We start from the raw sequence: 9,082 nt of genomic DNA, 5'->3' as shown, positions 1-9,082 counted from the left end.
AGTCACTGGCAGCCAGCAACTGTCCTCTCTAAGCTCTTGCTAGCCTGAATGGCTCTCTCACATGATCAAAGTGGATTGCTTTCCTTAAATATCTTCATGGGTTGGCTTTTACAGACTGTATTATCCTCAGACATCTCTCTCTCTCTCTCTCTCTCTCTCTCTCTCTCTCTCTCTCTCTCTCTCTCTCTCTCTCTCTCTGTGTGTGTGTGTTTATGAGATAGATTGTTTTAACTTTTATCGATTCTTTGTGCATTTCACATCATGTATTCTGATCCTACTTATCTCCCTGTCTCCTCAAATCTGCCCTCTGCCCTTGCAACCTCCTCCCCAACAAAATCAAAACCATATTTAAAAGAAAAACCGAAAACCAAACAAACCAAATAAACACAACAAAATGAACCAAAAGAAAGGAAAAAAGGAAGGAAGGATGGAAGAAAGGAAGGAGGAGAAGAAGGAGGAGAAGAAGAAAAAAGAAGAATCTTGTTGTAGAAGTTGTAGCGTGGTCCCACAGTTTAGCCTTTAGTCCATTCATCTTTACTTGCAAGTGTTCATTACCATGAGCCATTGGGCTACCTTGAGGCCTCTGGCTTCTGCCACATCACCAATAATGGGCTCTCACTGGGGCTCCTCTTGGATAGCCTGTTGTTGTCCTGTGTGTGGAGATCCTGCAGTTTTGGATCTGTAGGTTTGTCCCCTTCACATGCTCCAACAGTTCATAGATGAGGTGGATGTTGGAGTGGACAACTCACAGGCCTGGTTCTGGGCCTGGGTGGTAGCTGGATTGGTCAGCCCTCCAGCTTTCCCTCTTTGTCACTACCCAGGCAAGCTCCCCAGCACTGCCCAGGCTAGCTCACTCAACACAGCCTACAGCAAGGAGAGAGGGCCAGTTCTCCTGCTCTCTGGTCCTCAGACTTGGGTCCCCACACTTGCATCACTAGGGTTAGCTCTACCGTTTGCTGTAGGGGGGATATGAGGTGGGGGCACATGGTCAGCTCTCTCGCTCTCATGACCTCAGGGCTGGTTCACTTGCGCTCTGGCAACAGGGTCAGCTCTAGTGTGCTGCCCACGTGGGGTGTAGGGCCCACTTTCCTGTGCGCTACAGCTGGTGTGGGGCAGGGCTAGTTCTTTCATTCTTGTGACCCCAGGGCTGGCTTTCTTGCCCGCTACAGGTAGCAAGATTCCCCAGATAATCTCAAGTGGCTTTGAATGCCTCAAGTTTATCCACAGAACTGCAGGTAGAATTTCCAATCAAGCTTTCCTTATGAGATGACATAGAAAAAAAGTGTTAATGTTTAATCAGTTTAAATGCAGGCATCTTGTTGCACAAGCAGGGTGGTTATATAAGTTGTGACGCAGCAGGGTACAGTTGGGACATGCTCTCTGGCAATGGCCTTTCTATTCGGTTGAAAGTTTCAGTTTCCCAACAAGGCATGTTCTGCCACTCACCTGGTACAAATGAGAAGAGACACATAGCCAAAGTGAGCAGGAAGCCCATACCTGCAGGAAAATGTAACTCATGCCACAGCTGATGCCAGTTCCTTTAGATGCCTCGTCACTCTTTCCTTCTGAACCAAGATTGTAACCTATTTGTCATTGGAATGTTAGCCGCCAGCCAGCTTGCAATTCTGGCTTAATTAGTGGAAGGTAGGACCAGACTTTATCACTTGTACGTATGCACGTAGTACAATGTTATCTATTTTAGCTTTTCAGGGTCATACAGGCAGCTAATAATCTTGCTTGACTTAGGAGCCAGTTCTGCCTCGGTAAGATTAACCTCACCACAAGCATTGTGAGTAGCTTACCATGAGATATACCAGGCATAGACTCGTAGCAGGATGTTTCCATCATCACTGGAATTAATTGTGGTAATGCTTATTTATGAAACAAATAACACCATGAGCAATTGACATTAACATTTATTTATTTATTTATTTATTTATTTATTTTTTCATGTGCCCATCCTATGCTAAGCACCTCTTTTTTTTTTTTTTTTTAAACAAGGAAGGTGGATTTGTTTCGGTTCATGATTTGCAGGTACAGTGAATCATGGCAGGGAAAGCATGGCAGCTGGGCTCCATTCATGGTGGCAGGAGCTTCATGTGTGGTTTGTTGTACTGTAGAAGATCAGAAGGCAAAGGGCCTGAGGGCCAGAAGCAGGGTCAACATAGAACCCTCAAGCATCCCCTCCCTCCAAGCAATCACTTCCACTAGTCACTTTGAGAACACTTTGATGGACAAGAGAGGTGTCATTTTTAAGATTCTCGTGCAGCAAATACAGCCAGCTACCTCCAGCATGGAGGCTGATATTTTCATATATATATATATGAAAATATATATATATATATATCTGTGTCTTCAATCCCAAGTTTTGGTTGCCAGCACTGAGATAGAGAATTGTCGTGTCTTTTAAAGTAGACGATGTTGCTTATTAAAAGACAAGAACTGGATTAACTTTGAAGTGGCTAAGCATCAGCAGGGATAAATGTCTCAGAAACCATAAATGTTGTTAAATTGGCCATAGGGATCCCCAGGAATTTCCCAAAAGGAAGGCATTAAAATTGTCTCATCATTATGTTCAAAATGTTAAGAGTAGTCTGTGAAACAGAGGAAGTTCATAAAATTTGGGTGTAATGTATGGCAAAGGGTGATGATTGACAAGGGTGTCACTTGCAAATTGGAAGATCTCTAAGATCATGCTATCCAGACCCACTCTTGCCTCTACTTTTTATTTGTATTAGTGACTTGGAAATGCTATTAATAGTGATGATCAAGTTAGCAAATGACATGAACCCAAGAATAACATCAACTTCGTTTTCAAAACATGTTACTGAAAAACAAACCTTTAACCATTGAACATGATAGAAATAACAATTGAGCTGAAAGCTAGATCTACTCTGGAATCCTAAAGGCACACATGCAGATGCAGAGTAGAGGGACTTGTGCCTTAGAAATATTATCTGTGGGTTTTATAATAAAAATATTTCTAAAGTGTCATGTGGATGCCAACATACTTAGTGCTCTCTTAGGCTGTAAGACAAATGTAAGCTCTAGATATGTTTCTAACTTTAGCTACACATTTGAATCACTAGGGAGAGTTAGCAAAAGTTTGATACACCTTGACAGGGTGGATCTTGGGAATGCATTTTGTTTTCCTTTTATTTCTTCAAAATCAAGTTGAAAGAGCCATGGTAGCTTTTAGGTTTTTGCATCGTAACAACTAACTATTTGTGTATGTAACAAATTAGAAACAGGTTGTTCAGGGAAATCACAGGCTCACTTAAGCATTATTGAAATATCTGCAACATACTGGGAAAACCCAAATTTGAAGAAAGAGGTTGAGGACTAGTACCTACCTGACCCTGTTCTTGTGTAGATTAAGAAAGACATTGGCATTAGGCAGCTAAGAAGTGACTTACTGGTTACCTGATGTAGAGAAGGCTATTTACCTTGTCAGGTTTTTCTCCAATGTGAAGATGAAGCTGATTCGAAGGGCCGTTCACAGAATTGTGATGATGAAGTGGTGTTAAAGGGGGTTTTGTAAATTGCTATTTTCAGTTCGTGTTTGTCCCTCGCATCCCTGAATGTAATTGCTTTGACGGAATGATCGATGAGATCTCCCTCCCTCTGAGTTTATTCCTAATGCCGAATCATCCTTACCCTTTCTGCTGTTTCAGTTCTAGCTCATCTCCCTTTTCACACTGTCTCCTTCCTTCTTTGTTCCTTTATTTGTCAGTTTGCATAAAACATCCCAAATTTTAAGCCCATATAAGGAAATTGGTAGTTAACTATGTCAGTGCTATGATTTACTCAGTTCCATTCAGCCAAGGCCATATTTTCCTGAAATTCTCCTCTGGATTTACTTGCATCTCAGTTGTTAGGTTGTATTGTAATGTTGCTATAACCATCCACAGCTTCTGGATGAAGAACAGGACCCAGAGTTCCTCATTCTCACCATGCTCACTCTCCTAAGGTTTGATTTCCTTGAAGTCATATGACACTAAATCAACAAGAAATTGATCTCATTCCTGCTCAAATCAGAAACAGCCTTTCTGAGAAACTGGAAGCAGATCACTTTCTGTCTAGTAGATTTGGGCATGAGGAATGTGTGTGGGGAGCTTCTCAAAGCTGTGCAAGCCACATACTTTACATGTTCAGTTCTTATCCTTTGCAGTATTAAGGTCAGCTCTTCCTTCTGGATAAAATCCATCTTTGTCTCAGTGAATAAGCCTATTTCCCAAAGAGCATCATAAAACTTAAATGTTGGTTGGAGTGCATAAAATATAGGAACTATTAAGGTGTAAATAAATGTAGTCATCTTAAGATTTATTCTTTACATAAAAGTGAACAAACTGTTAAAATTTATGAACCCCAAAAGAACTTTCCATGACCATCCTCATTCACAGAGTGAGTAAATGTGTTTTCAAGTTAATTTTTCAAGACTTCATGATTAAACTAAGCAGCAACAAGATTTATCTTAAGGTTAGAAACACATGGAAACCTGCTGTCTATTGAACCAATTCTTGAAATTGAGAATTTTATAAAAAGTAGTCAATAAAATGTTTTTTAATCATTGTTTAATCTTAATTTGCTATCAAAATATTCCTTTATAATTGCAAAGCTTATCATAGTCATTTAATAAGTTTATACTTCTGAATTCTTGCTTAAAGAAGAGATATGGTAGTCTATGATTTTATTTAAACTTCCAGTAGTTGGGGATGAAAAGGGAATTTCCAAGTAAGGGTCAGATTTACCAAAGGAAACTAAGGTATTTATTTCTTTCAGCAAACAGAGACAGTTCATTTAAATATTATTGCCAGAGCACAATACAATCAAATAAAGCAATCTAAGCAAAATTAAGACATTATAGTTATAGTTACTTTCACAGGGCAGAGAAACTACCTTGGGATTTAGTTATAGTGGTAGTTATTATGATAGAAGCAGTCAGAAATTGTGCATGTGTGTGTGCGTGTGTGCATGTGTGCATGTGTGTGTGTGTGTTTGTGTGCGTGTTTGTGTTTATGTGTGTTGGGTGTGTGTGTATTGTGAGGGTGTGCATGTGTGTATGAATGTGTACGTGTGTGTGTGTGTGTGTGTATGTGTGTGTGTGTGTGTGTGCATGCTTGTGTCTGTGCTTGTATGTGTGTGAGTCTGTGTTTAAGTAATTTTTAACATCAAAATTTAAAATGTAGAAAAAGACCGAGGAAAACACAATGTCTTGCTTTTGAATTAGCAAGCCCCTAAATTGCCAGCTGACATCGCTATACCTGTAGACAGCACATCTCTCAAGCCTCACCAGAGAGGATTATGTCTGAGGTAATGGCAATTACCACAGAGATCCAGAGCTGGTCAACTTTAGAGACTAATGACTGAAGGGTGCCCAGTCCTCCTCCACCCCCTTTCTCCTCTCAAGGCTCAGGAATTATTTGAGAGGGCAGAGGGACTGTAAGAGCCAGAGGCAGAGAACGATTACAACAAAACAGTACTTTCCAGAGATAATGAGGTAGTTGCTCACATGAACACAGTGGTTGTGACAGCATGTCTAAGGTAGCACAAGTACAAGCCAGACAACATCTGAGCATGGAGCAGGGACATGGGCATGAAGTATCACTGGCTGGGGAAGCTGTGGGTGATTGATACCTGCTGGGAGAGCAAGAGTCAGTTGTCTGTGAGGGTGTGGCCCTGGTAGGTCAATCCCACTCCAGTGAATGGGCCCATATCCAGGAGCATATAGGTAGCATAAATTTGGCTCAATGTTCTTCTTTTCCCTTTTTAAATTTATTTTTAAGTTGGGGCAATGATTAGGCAGGTAGAGGTGGATCTTGGAGGATATGGGGGAAGAGTATGGGGTAAATAACACCATAATAAATTATATGCATTTTCTCAAGTAATTAATAAAATATCTTTAAATGTACAGATAGTTGGTTGTAGCTGGAAATCTCTCCAGTCCCACCCAGCCCCGAGGTTCCTCAAATGCTTATAAAACAATCACTCCAAGGCTTATATTAATTACAGACTGCATGGCCTATGGCTTCATCTTCTGACTAGCTAACTTTTTCATCTTAAATTAACCCATTCCTATTAATCTATACGTTGCCATGTGGCCATGGCCTTACCGGTCTGCTGGCATCTTGTTGTTCCTTTGGTGGCGGCTGGCGTCTCCCTTGACTCTGCCCTCCTTCTCTCTGTATCTCTGCTTGGATTTCCCACCTGACTGTAAACTTTCTTGCCATAGGCCAAAACAGCTTTATTCATTACCCAATGGGAGCCACACATATTCACAGCATACAGAAAGGCATCCTACAGCAAGCTGGTATCACAAACTCAGGAATAAAATTTTTGCTCTCTTCCTGACCAGAGTTTTCCCTCCATCTGGGTGACATGTGACTAAGCTCAGGAGGATGTTTCACACAGAGCCATAACAGTCTAGTCACTTGTCTTCTCTGAAGACTCTTCTCACCTTTCCATCTCCGGGGCTTTCTCTATATTTTCACCCCGATCTTTTATTTTCTGTGGGAAGGGAATCCATATGGACAGTGTTCTCTCTGTGTCCTGCAGACCTACATGTGCCTTCCCTTCTGAGGATGAACAGCCAGATCTCTACCCAAAGCTGACCCTTCCACTTGTCTTCTGGATCCCATCCCCTCTCTCCCACTCCAGGATGAAGCTCTTGCAATTCTGTCCTCTTTCTTGGGCATGGTTCATTTTCCTCCCTTCCAGACCATTCTATAAAGCCTTCCAAAATATTTAATTTTTAAAACATTTTATGTATGGGGGGGCAGTGCATGAAATGGTAAAGCTGCAGCTGTCAGAGGACAGCTTAGAGAAATTAATTCTCTCCTTCCACCTTTATGTGAATCTTGGGAATGGAACTCAGGCCATCAGACTTGGTGGCAATCACCTTTACTGCTGAGCCATATTGTCTGACCCCATGTGTTATAATAGCTCTAATCCTCACACAACATGTTTTTCTGACATATTGCCTCCACATTCTGCTTCAGTTCTCCCATGTACTTCATTTGCAGCTAAATTCTTTGAAAGCACTGCCTAAACTTAGCCAAATCTGTCTCCCTACATATAGACTTCACTTTTATATCCTAATCAAAAAGAGGGACAAGAAGACAGTGTAGTGCTGTGGAACAATCTTTGTACACTGTAAATATGTATTACTCTCATGGGTTAATAAAGTGCTGACTGGCATATATCTGGGCAGGAGAGATTTGGCAGGAGAGCCAGACTAGGAGGATACTAGGAAGAAGAAAGGTAGAGTTCAGTAGTCATCAACCAGACAGAGGAAGCAGAATGTATACAAAATGAGATAACAAGTCATGAGCCATGTGTTAGAATTTAGATAAGAAATATGAGTTAATTTAAGTTGTAAGAACTAGTTAGTAATAAGCCTGAGCTATGGGCCAAGCATTTATAATTAATACTGAGTCTCTGTGTCAGTTATTTGGGAACTGGCAGGCAAGAAAGAAAAGTCCACCTACAGTGTAGATTCTTGAGAGAGCTGGATACAGATGCCAAAGGATGAACATACATCCAAGAAAAGGAATAATCAATCACTTTAGTACCTAGGGAAGCAGAGAGCCCGAGGAGTGATAACTGAATGTGTGCATGTATGTGAACACATTTTGGCTGATTGAGGATGAAAGTGTTTTTGATTCTAGTTCAAGGAAAAAGGAAGATTACCCATGTGTTACACATATGGTTGCATAATTTACTATAAGTGTCAGATGTGCAGCTGAAATGTGTTCTCAGCACTGATGAACATTTATTTTTAAGGGTGGATTAATTATTTTCTTCTTGCTAGAATAAAAAAAACTTGAATAACATCAAGATAAGGAGCACAATACATACACATACAATAGTTAAATCAGAGCAATCGGACTGTTCGTCATCTCAATCAAACATTGATCATCTCACACACATCATTGTCAGACACTGAAATCACTGTAGCCTTACACACCTCAGCTCCTGCTGCTCTGAGAAGCACAGACACAACAGTGCCAGCTTGCTCTCTGCTGCACATGGCTAGGGACAAGCCAGGCATTCTCTGCTGCTCCCTGAGGACTTTCTAAACCAGGCCTTTAGTACCTCAGGAGATTAGGACAACAATCACTGGAACAGGAAGGGGAGGGCAACCTCTTAAGGGAAACATTAAGTGAAAGGAGACAGGATCAAGCCAGTCAAGAACCACATGGTCCTGGGTCTAGGGGAAGTTCTTACTGAATCAAAATTGAGACGATAAGACAGCAGAAGACATGAAAGCAATGGATTGAGAGAGAGATGGTGGGGGCATGGGACAAGAGAAATGGGCACCTGACAGAGTAGAAAGGGGGGATTTTGCTGATGTGTATAAACCATGTCCGCTTGCTGTTTCCCAGCAGATCCCAGAGCATCTTGGAATGCTTTAGGTCACTTCAGGTAATTACTCCTCAGTTAATCCAGAAACTCCGCCACAGATATGCCCAGGGGTTCTTTTTTATAGTGATTCTAAATCTAACCAAGTTAGTAGTCAAGATTAACTCTTGATGGGTGATGTGTTTGAAACTCAGCCTTTATTTTACAGCCATATGGATACCACAAGGAAGAAGAAGATATGCCTGAACATGCTCCAGAATTTCTGTGTGTGTTGGGAAAACTAGTGATTTTGTAGGAGCAGATGTACATCAGATGGAGCTCTTCAGAATGCTATAAAGATGCCTTACTTTCTTAGCAGTGACACATTCAAAAGAATGTTACTAAAGGAAAAAATGGGCTTGAGAGTGAACTTCATGATTTAGATCTGTCTCCAGTTACCCTGTCAAAACCATTCTAGAAATAAATCACATTCTAAAATCTAAAAGATAGCACATTGTTCTCAGGCTTTTTATTTTGCTGTTGTTCATAAAGTATTTTATTTTATTATTTGTTGCTGTGAGGAACCTGACCTTGTTGTTTTGGGGAAAGACTAGGGGAGCATTTGGAACTTTGGCCTAGATAAGCTTGTTGAATGCGAAGTGCTCAGTGAATTATTGTGGGAGCTTAGGAGATAAGAAGCTGAGAGAAAAGCAGATGATGGGAGGTGGAGAGGTGCGGGGCG

General features: G+C 41.1%; 1 long non-coding RNA gene across 1 annotated transcript; it reads left to right on the top strand.

The window, feature by feature from the left end:
* Window positions 1–1,376: 1,376 nt before the first annotated feature.
* LOC143272476 (uncharacterized) lies at window positions 1,377–8,849 on the top strand. Its single transcript, XR_013050092.1, has 2 exons — window positions 1,377–1,644; window positions 8,570–8,849. It is a non-coding gene; the product is annotated as an uncharacterized LOC143272476 (long non-coding RNA).
* The last annotated feature ends 233 nt before the right edge of the window (window positions 8,850–9,082 follow it).

The sequence above is a fragment of the Peromyscus maniculatus genome, chromosome 1 (assembly GCF_049852395.1).
Source record: "Peromyscus maniculatus bairdii isolate BWxNUB_F1_BW_parent chromosome 1, HU_Pman_BW_mat_3.1, whole genome shotgun sequence".
NCBI lineage: Eukaryota > Metazoa > Chordata > Mammalia > Rodentia > Cricetidae > Peromyscus > Peromyscus maniculatus.
Note: the sequence above shows the minus strand (reverse complement) of the source record. Positions and strands in the feature narration are given on the sequence as shown.